Source organism: Chlamydotis macqueenii, chromosome 5, assembly GCF_036417535.1.
Source record: "Chlamydotis macqueenii isolate bChlMac1 chromosome 5, bChlMac1.mat, whole genome shotgun sequence".
NCBI lineage: Eukaryota > Metazoa > Chordata > Aves > Otidiformes > Otididae > Chlamydotis > Chlamydotis macqueenii.
The window spans coordinates 8,221,458-8,234,799 of NC_141560.1; the positions used below are offsets into that span (position 1 = coordinate 8,221,458).

The 13,342-nt window shown below is 48.6% G+C and overlaps 1 pseudogene; it reads left to right on the forward strand.

The window, feature by feature from the left end:
- The first annotated feature begins 376 nt into the window (after positions 1-376).
- LOC147600476 (nesprin-2-like) lies at positions 377-12,783 on the forward strand (annotated as a pseudogene).
- The last annotated feature ends 559 nt before the right edge of the window (positions 12,784-13,342 follow it).

Consider the following 13,342-nt stretch of genomic DNA (forward strand, 5'->3'; position numbering starts at 1 on the left):
ACTGCTCCTCGGTTGTACAGTTTGAGTACTGTCACTAAAACTTTGCCAGTGGCTGCAGGGGCTATTGCTGTGTCTGGTGGGGAGGCAACCAGCCCTGCGTTCCAACAGTGCCGACCCTTCCGCTCCCGTGTAAGTCAGCTTGTTTGCATGCTAACACAACAGCGTCAGGAGCAGCATAACCACTCTCGTGCTTGTCAGAGCAAGAGATGAGGAATTCAGCAGTGGAGCCTGTGTCCAGTGGCACAGAGCCTTTCCTTTGCAACTGACGGTAATTTCCTGGAGGCAGAAGATGAAGTTGAAGCAGCCAATGCTCATTACTCTTTTGGATGGCTGAACTATTTCTCCCGTCTGGAACGGATTTTCTAAACCGGGAGATATGACAGTGCTGGAGCGGGTAAGGTGCACAAAATGGGCTTTATGATTAGCCTTTTCTGCCCTTGTCACCACTGGTGCTTGCTTATTCCCATCTTCGGGCAGGGCGGTTTATGAAGCAAGTTGCTTTGCATTGTTGCGTTCAGAGAAAGACAGTCCCTGGAGCAAACCAACAGCTTCTTCCCAACCGTGATGGCAAGAAAGCACAGTTCATTACCAGGATATTAAACTAAACTAATAACTAACTGGGATGTAGTTAGGCTTGCGCAGTCAGCAACATGGTTGAGGAAAGTCAAAGCTGACAGTTTGGCATTTTTTAGCAGTGGTACCGTACAGCAGTTCACATCCGGGCTGTGTGCTCAGATCTGGGACAAGGCAGGCCCGTGCCGTACTGACGTGTCTCGACCTCGGTCTCAAGCAGCAGTGCCCGCGCTCCAGCCTTCTAAAGACACACGGATCCGGCAGCCCTTCCGGACATGGCAGCTTCCACAGCCAGTAAGCCAGCACACTGCTGGGTGGAGCTGTGTCTGTGGAGCCAGGCTTGTGCTCCAGCTTCCGATTTCCCAGTGTTCTGGTTTTGTTTAGTGAGGGGGGCTACGGTGGCAGCTTCTATAAGAAGCTGCTAGAAGTTGTTCCCCTTTGTTTGGTGGACTCGGCCGGGCCTAGGGCAGACCCACTGCTGGCCAAGGCCGAGCGAATTGGTAGCAGAATGTTCCCTGGTAATGCCTCTGCGATAACGTATTTCAGAAGGGGAAAACAGAAAAAGGAAGATGTGAAGACGTAGAATGGGGGCAATGGGGGGAAGGCGTAAGCCTTGTGGGCCTTACGGCCCTCATCCTCTGGCCTCCCGCCGGGCAGCCATCTCTGCTGGACTTGGCCCGGCCCGGCTGCAAGTATTGGAGAGGAGAGACGTGAAGAGATCCTGAGAGGTGTCTGCCTGGCTGTTGTGAAGAAATTCTTGTGAAAGGAATGGCTGCAGATACCAAGGTCAGTGAAGAAGGAGAGGGAGCAGTGATGCTGCTCCTGGCCAAGATCCCCCTGCAGCCTGTGGTGAAGATCATGGCTATGTTAAGCCAGGGAAGAGGGAGGGGTGAGGGGAACTGCTGTGTCAGTTCCTCAATGGAGCCACTGCAACACCCTTGCACCCTACGCACCAGTGCGCAGGCTGCTGCTGCAGCTGCAGGTTCATCGCCTCCTTTCCCTATCACGCAAAATGGCTTAAATTTCGCATCTCAAAATGTATATCTGGACCAAATTTCAGCTTTTTTCTATGGAAAACAGACTTTTAAAATAGATTTTTAAACTGTAAGCAACACGCTTTCGACTTGGGTAGATACACTCTTTTCTAGGTGCAGTGCTCTTAAGCTTGCAGGGGGATTGAATACGGAGTTCTTAGATGCGGAAACTTCACCTCAGTCAAGCACAGCAGCCTGTCTCGGGTCAGCATGACAGACAAGCAGTTGAGGAGGCATCTTGCCTCAAATGAGCGCTGTGCACGCTTCACGTTGCCTGTATCGTTTGGTACTGTAGTCACTTGGTGGAAACAAAAAAATCTGCGCCTTTTCCAATCCGAGACAATTGGTAGCAGAATGTTCCCTGGTAATGCCTCTGCGCTAATGTATTTAAGAAGGGTAAAATAGAAAAAAAAGGGAAGACGATGTGAAGACGTAGAATGGAGGCGACGATGTGGAGGCACGAGCCTTGTGGGCCTTGCAGGCCTCAACACCTGGCCTCCCGCCAGGCGGCCGACTGGGCCCAACTCGGCCCGGCCCGGCTGCAAGAAGTGGAGAGGAGAGGAGATGCGAAGAGAACCTGAGAGGCGTCTGCCTGCCTGTTGTGAAGAATTTCTTGTAAGAGGAACGGCTGCAGACGCCAAGGTCAGTGAAGAAGGAGAGGGAGCAGTAATGCTGTTCCTGGCCAAGATTCCCCTGCAGCCTGTGGTGCAGCCCATGGTGGAGCAGGTTGTCCCCCTGCAGCCCATGGAAGCCCACGGAGGAGCAGAGATCCACCTGGAGCCTGTGAAGGACCCCACATCAGGGGAGGCAGATGCCTGAAGGAGGCTGTGGCCCGTGGAGGGCCCGCTGGGGCAGCCATTCCAGAGGGACTGCACCCCGTGGAGGAGATGACCCACGCCGGAGCAGTTCATGAGGGACTGCAGCCCGTGGGAGGGACAGCACGCTGGAGCAGGGGAGGAATGTGAGGAGTTCTTCCTGCCGACGAGGAAGTAGCAGCGTAAAGCAACGTGTGATGAAGGGACCGTCACCCCCATTCCCTCTTCCCCCTGTGCCACTCGGGGTGAGGGGAAGGTGGTAGAGATAATGTTAAGCCCGGGAAGAGGGAGGGATGGGGTGAAGTTATCTTGTTCTCCCTCTCGTTCTCCTGCTTTGCTTTTAGGAATAAATGATTAGTTTTCCCCAAGTCGAGTCTGTTTTGCCCGTCACGGTAACTTTAAGGATTTCTCCCTGTCCTTATCTCAAACCTGGAGCCTTTTTTCTTACATTCTCTCTCCCTGTTCTCTCGGAGGGTGGGGGGAGTGAGAGAGAGACTGCGTAGTCTGGTCCCGATCGCGGCTGCACTACGACACACAGCTACAGCTTTCACAGTGGCGCTGTATCCAGAGAGTAATGATGGATCCTGCCCAGCCCTCACCGCACACGGACACACACTCTCTCCTCTCTCCCTCTGCCGTCAGTATTTTGCATTTTGAAAGCAATTACTTTCCAATAGAGCTCATTTAAGTTTCTGTCGGCCATGGCCGTCAGCGATACTCTGCTCGCTCAGGCTGTGCTTCCACGTGAAACTCTTGTCCCTATTTCTGCATACGTAGTTTTGAATCTTCTGCAAGCAATTCTAAATGACATCTGCAGGCCCTATCCTGATCAGCCTCCCGGACATCTGCTGGGAAGAGTGCAGCCTCAGCAAATTCGCCAGCAACACTGAGCTGTGTGGTGTCGTCGACACGCTGGAGGGAAGGGATGCCATCCAGAGGGACCTTGACAGGCTGGAGAGCTGGGCCTGTGCAAAGTACAAGCAGGCCAAGTGCAAGGTCCTGCACATGGGCTGGGGCAATCCCAAGCACAAATCCAGGCTGGGCGGAGAATGGATGCAGAGCAGCCCTGAGGAGAAGGACTTGGGAGTTCCCGTGGATGAGAAGCTCTATGATTCTCTCAGTTTCTATGATTCTAGGGTTCTATGATTCCAACAGTTCGCCATGGTAACCGTCCACTCGGTGGTGCCTCCATGGTCTCAGCACATGATCGCATGCTGTGTCCATGAACTCCTACTCAGGCGATATTGGTTTGTTTTATTCAGGTAATTTGACTTTGTATCTGAGCTTCCGTTTCTGGAGAGGAAGGGGATCAAGCGATATCCAGCTGGGGAGGGGCAGAGCATGCCGTAAGCGTAACCTAAATGCTTACGTACACATGCAGGGAATCATAGAATGGTTTGGATTGGGAGGGACCTGTAAAGGCCATTCAGTCCAGCCCCCTGCAAGGAGCAGGGACATCTCCAACCAGATCAGGTTACTCAGAGCCTCATCCAACCTGGCCTTCAATGTTTCCAGGGATGGGGCATCCACCACCTCTCTGGGCAACCTGTGCCACTGCTTTGCCACCCTCAACGTAAAAAATTTATTCCTTGTCTCCAGTCTAAATCCACCCTCTTTGAGTTTAAAACCATTACCCTTGGTCCCATCGCTACGGGCCCTGCTGAACATGTGTGACAAATGGCTGTCACGCACAGTATTATAGGTGTGTGATGTTTTGTTATTGGCATGAATGAACCCAAACATACAGGCTTGGAACTAGAGCTGGAAATTTCAGGTGGAGGTTGAAGTCAACTGGTCCCTTTTTATTTCTTTAGAGACGTATGCCTAGACACACTTAGGCTGCTGTTGCGGGATCTGGTTACTCAGATTTACTTTCGCTGTTTAACGGCACTTTCCCGTACTATCTCAGAGGCAAACAAGAACAGTAATGATTAAAGGAAGACATTGACAGCGGAAACAATGCATTTTTATCTCTCTGAGAAAAAGAAAGAAAAAATGAGATGGATGACTGCATTTCTTTCATGTGCTTTGCTTCAGAGGGAGAGGCCGCCTCCTGTCTCCGACGCCAGCCAGGGCTCTCGAGGGAAAGCGGGAGACTCGGAGGATACGGTGGATTGTGGTAGGCCTGAGCCAGAACCCACCCTCCAGGTGTGCCAGGCCCAGGTTGCTGGGCTGCAACAGCAGCTACACAAAACTCAAGTGACCCTGGGGTCAGACCCCCAGGCCCCCAAAATACAGCAGATGGTGGGACTGCAGCTTGCTGATTACCAGGTAAGACTGAGCCGTCAGTTTGCTGCTGCCACCCAAACAAGTCGCCTTTCCCTGGAGTGTGTGCAGCAGAAGAGCTGTGCTTACTGCTTCTCCTCCCCGCTCTCCATCGGCTGCGTTGCGCTGTGCAGAAAACAGGGAACCTCTTGGCTTCAGTTTCGGGGCAGCTCTCCAAGGGCTTAGTTAAATACCTATTTTTAGAGTTGGGATCTTTATGCATCCGGGGGATTTAGGTAGGATCCTGAGTATTTTCACAGCTTTGTTTTTATTTGGATTATTTTCAGGAACATGGCTCAGTATAGTTTGAATCCTCTGTTAAATCTTTCGCTGGTCGTAGTCGTGATAAACCAGCTAGGAAAAAAGGAATATTTTTTTCTGTTGGCATTTTCACTTTCTACGGTTGTCGCAGTGACTTGAAAGGCTGGTATAAGATAGCTTCCCAGCTGGTAAATTCTTCTTCTGCACTTTTTGCCAAAGTCTGGCAGCATCGGTAGAAAGATAGGAGCTGTTCCCCTGCCCTCTGTGAGCAGTGGCAATATTTGGACCTACTGCTCTTCTACTGGATGGCAGCAGAAGGAAAGGAGTGGGTGGTAGCCCTTGGTGAAAACAGGTGGAGGAAAAGAGGACTGGCATGAGGGGCTGGGCTGGATGGGAGTCCTGGCATGCAGATTCTAGGAAACTGCAGGCATCCCACTTTGAAGTTCCCTGCGGTGCCAGTCTGCTGTAGCAGTTTGCTTCAAGCACTGAGTCTACCTAAAGCAACAAACTTCACTCATATAAAGGAGCCCACACCAACATGTCCCCATTTGAAATGACGAGGAGACATTTTCAGCTCTTCTGTTGGTTTTGTAGGGTGGGGTCTTTTTAACAGGAACGGAGTCCGTGCCACTTGTTGGCGTGGGTTTAGGCTGTGGTTCAGCCAAGTGCTCGGGTGCTGAACTCTGTGGGAGTGAGGATGCTGAACGCACCCGGAGGAGCTGGCTGTGTCTGGATCCCCTTCAGGGTTCCTCTCAGCATAGGCTTCAACAGGGCAGTTCCACCCAGGGGAAACAAGCAGGCTTCAGGCAGCTGTAAGCGCAGTTGAATTCCTGTCGCCTGTTAACACTCTGGCTCAGTGTTAAGACGTGAACTTGGAGGGGGGAGGATTTTCTAGCCTAGTCAAGATCTACACAGACAAATACACAGAGCACGAAGCGGCAGCAGACTCTAGATGTGGATGTCTGAGGTGAAGCAGTTAATTTCTTGCAGCTGGTTACTTTGCAGTTGAGCCATGGTACCTGTCTCCATACTCACCTTAAAAAGGTGAGCTTAAAGTGATGCAGAGATGCACTTTGATTCACAGCAGCTTGAATTAAAACACAGATCCCCACAGTTCACAGTGGCCTGGCTGACAGGTGGTAACGTCAGTATGTTTTGGTAATGCAGCGCCATTCCTCCCAAAGGATGACGTGACCAGTCCGTGCACTGCCTCCTTCTCCCCCAGAGGGGTCCGCTGTCTTCTTGGTTGCATCACAGTTGAGTCTGTCATTTCTGCTCTCCTCTTCTATGGCTCCATAGCTGAGTTACTGTAACTTCCTGCAGAGACAGTTGTTGGAAACACTTGTAAGACTAACTCATATAACATTGATGTATTTGTTGACAGTAAAAGGAGATGAGAGTGGAGAATATCTAGGGAGTGTGCACCTATTTCTCTTTTTGCCTGTATGTTTCTGTTCTTCAGGGACAGGGGAAGTGTGGGCAATGACTTCAGAATGTTCTCAGGAAAGGAGTGTTGTACTTCTAAGAATGAATAATCGACTGTTGTCCCTTCTAGGCGGCGTTATCACAGATTGAACAGAAGATCCTTTCTTTAACGGAAGGTCGTGAAGATAACGTAGACTACCAAAAGGAGACAGAGGCTATTGCCTTGAAGCTGGAGGAAGTGAAGTGCAATTTGGACAAAGTCCAGATGACGCTTCAAGACAACTGCAATCAAAATCAGGTAAAGCACAGGAATGCTCTGCAGAGCAAGAGTGAGAGACTCACGGTGCCTTAATGTGCTGTACTTGCAGAAGAACAGGTAGAGCTCACCATGTGAAGCAAGGAAGGGAGAAGAGTCAATCAGAAGCCTCACACTTGCTATTCTTCTGCTTTACAGTGCTGTCTAACTATTTGTAGTTTGCAGCAAGTTGTGGATTTTTAATGAATCTGAACAACTGCTTTTCTGCTTTAAGTGCTCAGTGGCAGTGGTCAAGATTTTGTGAGGAGTACCGGAAAAGGATAAAAACTGTTTGTTGCTTTGCTTTTTTTTTTTTAAATGCCTTTCACATGCCATGATGTTTGTCTGTGGCAGTGTCACAGCAGAGAGGCCTTTCAGCAGTCACTTTCTCTTGGAAGGATGCGTAAGTGGCAAGGGCAGTGACTCTGCCAGCTCTCCGGCGCTACAGCTGCTCACTCTTTGCTGAGTTTCCCAGTGGGTGAGACAGTCAGTGCCAGCGTCAGAGCTGATTCCCACTCTGTTGTGCAAGGGGCCAGAGAAGCCCACCTGATGTGTTTGTGGAAGAGCAGCCACAGTCTGTCCGGTGCTGCAGGAGCAGAGTCTAAAAGGGAGCTGGCATGGGCCAGGAGAGAATTAACGCTGGAGAAGGGTCCTGTGAAATATCCCTGTGAGCAGCGACAGATAGAAAATCCAGGTGCATGAGGAACTTTATGAGCATAAATCGCACATCCCTGCAATTTGGTCAAACAAGGAGAGTGCAGGGTTAGTATCAATTGGTCTGCTAACAGAGAAAGCAAAACAAGCCCTGTAACTGTCGGGGAGAGAAGTGTGAGAACTTGGGCGGCGGGTTAGAATGGATCAAACTTGCAGTCAATGGAACTGGACAGAGATCGTTGCAAGAAGAGCGACTGTGTTTCATACATTGCTGATTCTATGGATGGCAAGTCTGAGAGGGCTCTGCTTTTGCCGTTTCCCCAAAGTGCACCTGCAGTTTGTCAATTCTTGTCATTTCTGGAAGAGTTTCTCTTTACAGATTCACAAGATGGTACTGGTGTCTGGCTGCTTTTGTTACCATTAATCCAGTCTTGAAGCCTTAGAGTCAATATTGCCAAGACCCAGAATCCAGCAAGGAGCATCAGCAAATGTACTGCAGAAGCAATGAATTTGCCACGTCCAGTCTTGTAATAACTAGCGTCACTGTGGTGTGTGTTTGTTTACTGGGAAGGCCCAGAGACCCAGGATAAACTGTTAGTAAAGCTGCAGAAGCCCAGTGCTAAATCTGGCATGCGAGAGCTCAGCAGCAGCCCAGCCACCCCAAAGGGACACAACTGAAGCTTGACCTTGGGCGGCTTGTCAACCTGCAGGGCTCACCCACCAAAATGTCATTGCAGGTGAAGCAGCTCAGCTCTGCAAGCAGCAGAGGCATCAACAAGGAGAAAATGATGTCTACTAACCTGAGTGATGACGAACCCCAAGATAACCAAGAGCTTCTGAATACACCAGCTGCAGAGCAGCAGACAGGTACAGAGCATTAGGGGTGGCTTTGGTGCTGTGGTGTTTGTCCTGTGACTCTGGGGGAGACAAAGCAGAGATGGCACACAGGCAGCACATTTGCCTCGGGAGCAAAGGAGAAGTAAAGCACTGTTCTCTACGTTGATGTGTTTTGCTAAGATTTGCTCAGCTGCCTCCTCACCTGGTACTGCCCAACCCATCTTTGCTGTTCTAAGCTTTTACTTTTCCTGCCAGAACTGAGGTTTTTATCACTCATAATAGACTTCTGTCTCTTTGCTGGTTAGAGTGAATGGGAACAGTTTCACTTTTGTGTGATACTGAATACTTCAGAGACTTTTAATCAGATTTCAAACCAAAAAAAAAGTGTGTCTCTTTGGATAAAATAAGATTGCTATATTTCGTTTTCTCAGTTACTGGTACTCTGGATGCTGCAGCTCCCATTTACAGAAATGTTTTGTCAAAGCTGGCAATGTATTCTGTTCTTCACTGTCTTTGCTGTGGTGCCTTCTTCCAAATGGGCCAACAAGCTGGTTCTCTTGACCTTTTAGGACCTCATTCCTGGTTTCGGGTGCTTGAGACTGCATTACAAACACATCTGTACTGCAATCACAAAAGCAAATCAAGTGATAAAAAGCAGACTCCAGCTGTATGCACCAGCTTACTTAGTTCATGGCTCAAGTCTTACAAATGGAGGAAAATTGAGTCCCATTCATGGGATGAATAGGAAAGCATCTGAGAAGGGCTTAGATGGGCTTCCAGAAACAGTGGTAGAGATTGCACAGGTGGCATCTCCATCTCCTTTAGCTCGGAATGAATGAAGCATAAACCCAAGTCCTGACTGTTGGATCTGTCCGTCCCACGATGAATTAGAGAATCATAGAAGAGTTTGGGTTGGAAGGGACCTTGAAAGGTGATCTGGTCCAATGCGCTTGCAAGGAGCAGGGACATCTCCAACCAGATCAGGTTGCTCAGAGCCCAGCCCAACTTGGCCTTCAATATTTCCAGGGATGGGGCATCCACCACCTCTCTGGACAGCCTGTGCCAGTGTTCCACCACCCTCCTTGTAAACAATTTTTTCCTTATATCAAGTCCGAATGTGCTTCCTTCTGTTTCAAAACCATGACCCCTCCTCCTATCACAACAGGCCCTGCTGAAGACTTTCTCCCCATCTTTCCTATAAGCCCCCTTTGTGTACTGGAAGGCTGCTATAAGGTCTCCCCAGAGCCTTCTTGTCTCCAGGCTAAACAGCCCCAGCTCTCTCAGCATCACAGCTGGGCTCACTGAGTTCTGTCTCCTTAGATTTGCTCTGTTCTTCCAGGTGAATTAAAAGGTCTTCCATTCATGTGATTAAAATCCTCTGTAGCATGACTGTGTGGATAGCATGACCAGTAATATGCAACTCACAGACTGCAGAATCTCAAGGCAAAATGTGTCTGGGTAACAGTAGGACCTGGTAGCAATTATTGATCAGAGAATAATTTACTCGTAAAACTCCTTGCATCGATTGTACTGACTCTTCATCTTACTGAAGTTCTAAATACTTGTTGTTCCATCATTTGTAGGCATTGTCGATAGGCGGGAGCTCGTCCAAGCTCAAGACCTCAGAAATAAGCTTAGGATGAAACAGAAATTGCAGCAGTGGCAGCAGCTGAACTCAGATCTCAGCGATGTCTCTGCTTGGCTTGATAAAACTGAGGAAGAGCTGGAAGAGCTGCACCAAGTGAAACCTCCAACCAGCGTCCAGGTGCTGGAACAGAGGGTCAAGAAACTGAAAGTAAGTTGTGGCATCCTGAGAAGTGGGATTTCAAGATGCTGGTGCTCTTTATCATTGTCTTTGTGCTCCTAGGATCTCTCATCACCATGAATGCTAATAACAATGTGTGTGTGCCACAGAGGAGCTAAGCTGGTTTTGGCTAAGAGGACTAAAGAGAGTAGTGAAGCAAGGTGCTTCTGGCTTCACATGCAGAGATTGACAGGCAGCGTGCCTGGGAACACAGGCAGCCAGGCTGAAAGAAAAACCTCTCCCTTTCTCTTTTCTTGGAGAGACATTTTATTCTCTCCCAAACAAAACGTTCAGCCTCAAGCTTCTCTTTTTAGGCCCTTTCTTTTAGAAAACAGGCCTTGTCTTGGGGGGTTGGGTATTGTGAGCAGTCGTACTGCATTTTTTCCTTATTCTGTGTCATTCATCTTTTTGCAAATCTTCTTTTTCTACCAGGATGTGCTTAAAGCATTTGATAACTACAAGACAGTGGTGCTTTCCATCAACCTGAGCAGCAAAGAATTCACAGAAGCGGACAGCACAGAGTTCAGAGAGCTTCAGAATAAGATTCGGCAGGTGAACTTGCACTGGGAGAAAGCAACTCAAGCGCTGGACAGCTGGAGGAAAGGTCTACAGCAAGCCCTACTGCAGTGCCAGGTGCATACCCCGTGCCAGCTTGTAGGGGAAAACTCCTCTTGAGGGTGCTGCTGCGGGGGAGATAAGGGGAGAAGGCAGAGGGGCAGTTCCTGCACATCAGCGGAATGGTTGCTCAGAATCAAGACCCTTCATTTTCTTAGAAACTTGACTCTGTGAGGTCTAAAGAGTTTGGTAAAGATATCTTTGAACTGGGTAAGAGCCTTTTATTACCTAGGTGGAATAGTTTGATGAGGTTGCTGTAGCCTCACTAACCGTGAGTTTGTTGTTGGCTCTGTCTCATCTGGGCTGGTCATTTTGTTTGGAGGCAAAGCCAGGTGAAAGCACTGAGAGTGTTTTTTCTCTTCTGCGCAAATCTCTTGTTTCTCTAGGACTTCCATGATCAGAGCCAAAAACTCATCCTGTGGTTAGCAAGTGCTGATAGACGACGGCATAAAGCACAAGTTGCTGGTGCAAACGCTGACCTCAGTACAGTACTGGAATGCCAAAAGGAGCTCATGGTAAGTGCACTCCTGACTGCAGCACCTCAGCTCTTCCAGTGCTTCCAGTCAGTAGTTCTCACCACACAATGAAGAGCAGGATGTTTATTTCTCAAGATGTCTGCAGCGTGTCCTCGGACCTGCTGCATTCAGGCACATGGCTGCTTTCTGAAGTGGACTAAGAGATTGCCTATACGAGGCATTTTTTCCCTGTAATTACGCATCATAATTAAGTTCCTTATGAACAGTCTTTATGCTGGAGTAAGGCTTCCAAGACGCAACATCTTTTCCATATGGATTAATTGCTGCTATGACTATATCTAAGTGTTAGTTCAGGCAGGTACAACTGGTCTTCTCAAGAGAACTTCATTTCATCTGTAGCTGTAAGAGCCATTGCTATGTATTGCGGATTCCCAGGCAGGTTGAGTTGTTCTCTAAAGCCTTCCAGAGCTCCTCCTTTTATGAGAACATCCTTAAAGTTGAGAGTGACTGTGGCACTGTTTTTTGTTTGTTTGTTTGTTTGTTTGTTTGTTTGTTTGTTCTAAGCAACTGGAGAAAGAGCTGCTGGAAGGACAGCTTAAAGTCAAGTCACTTCAAGAACTCACTGCTTCCCTGCTGCTTAAATCAGATGGTGATTACGTTGAAGCTGAGGAGAAGGTCTATGTAATTGGAAGGAAACTGAAGCAGCTTATTGAACAAGTTTCACATGACTTGAAAACAATACAAGGAAATCTGGTGAGTCAGAGTTGAAATACTTTGAGTATTTGAGATGCATGTACCTTATGAGAGAATTTACAACAGGACTTCAAGCCTACAACTCCTCTCAACTGTGTTGAGAAGGAGACATTTCTTGTAGTTTGTGAAACCGGGATACTAAAAGCTACTTCTCTCCACAGGTCTCCGCGAGGGGAAGTGCAGATGGTGGCAAGAGCAGGAGCAGGAGGTATTATTTTCTATTATCCTGATCTCTGGAAGGATAGTGACAATGGCACGGGTGAGCTGAGTGCCAGCAGAAAGCTGGGCAGCTGTTCCTCACAGGTTGACATACAAGTGGAGGTGATTTCTGCCCACCTGTAGAATCTCCTCTGCCTCCCAGCTCTGGGCTGCACCTGGGTGAATGGTTTCCTTTAGCACTCCTGCTCCTAGAGCTCTGCACCAATGTGCAACCGTGGCTTGCCTTTACTCCTGAGAAATACTTTCTAATGCCAAAGTGGGGAATCTTTTAGTTTTAAACCTTCCTTTAGTTCCACCAGCACAGCTGGACAAAGAAACTTGCAGCTCAGAGCCACTTATCCCAAACAGACAGAGAAGGACAAAGGGAGGACTTCTCCCTCAGGACATTAGGGTCTGTTCAAAGGAGACATCTCAGTAATGCCAAGGCAAAGAGGAGCCTCATCAGTCTGAGTGGTGGCTTTCCTCTATACTTCAACATGGATTTAGGGTGGTTGGTTTGTCTGTTGGGAAAGCTACAGTTTGCATCTGAAAACAGGGTAAAAGCCCACTAATCTCAACTCTTGGAAAGAAATGTTTCCTCTTCAGTAGAAAGGACAGTAAACCCAAGCCAGCAGCTGGCTTCCCATTGAGCAGTCCTGCAGGCTGTCAAGTTGCAGTTCAGGTGTTTCATATGCAGTGCATTTTCCTGTAGATACACACACTCTAAAGCTGCTTTTTCTTTCTTTCTCTCTTTTTTTTTTCCCGTTTTCAGAGGTGAAAGCCGTCCACAACATAGTGAAGCAGTTTCTCCATCTCCCTCCTTCTTTTCCCGGGCGTTACGAGCAGCTGTTCCTTTGCAGTTGTTCCTTCTCCTGCTTTTACTAGTGGCTTTCCTTCTTCCATATTCCAAGGAAGACTACAGCTGCACCCAGGCAAACAACTTTGCCCGTTCCCTCTCTCTCATGCTGCGATACATCAATGGGCCTCCACCAACTTAGAAAGCAGCCCGTGAATCTTCAAGACCAAAACACACTCTCTGCGGTGCTTTTTTCATGCTGTTTCCTCAATCAAGCACTGACGTTGCAGAATTGAATACAGAAACTTTTGTGCTGTGTCAGTTCCTCAATGGAGCCACCGCAACACCCCTGCACCCTACGCACCAGTGCGCAGGCTGCTGCTGCAGCTGCAGGTTCATCGCCTCCATTCCCTGTCACGCAAAATGGGTTAAATTTCACGTCTCACAATCTGTATCTGGACCAAATTTCAGCTTTTTTTCTATGGAAAACAGGCTTTTTCTATACAATTTAAAACTGTAAGCAACACGCTTTCGACTTGGG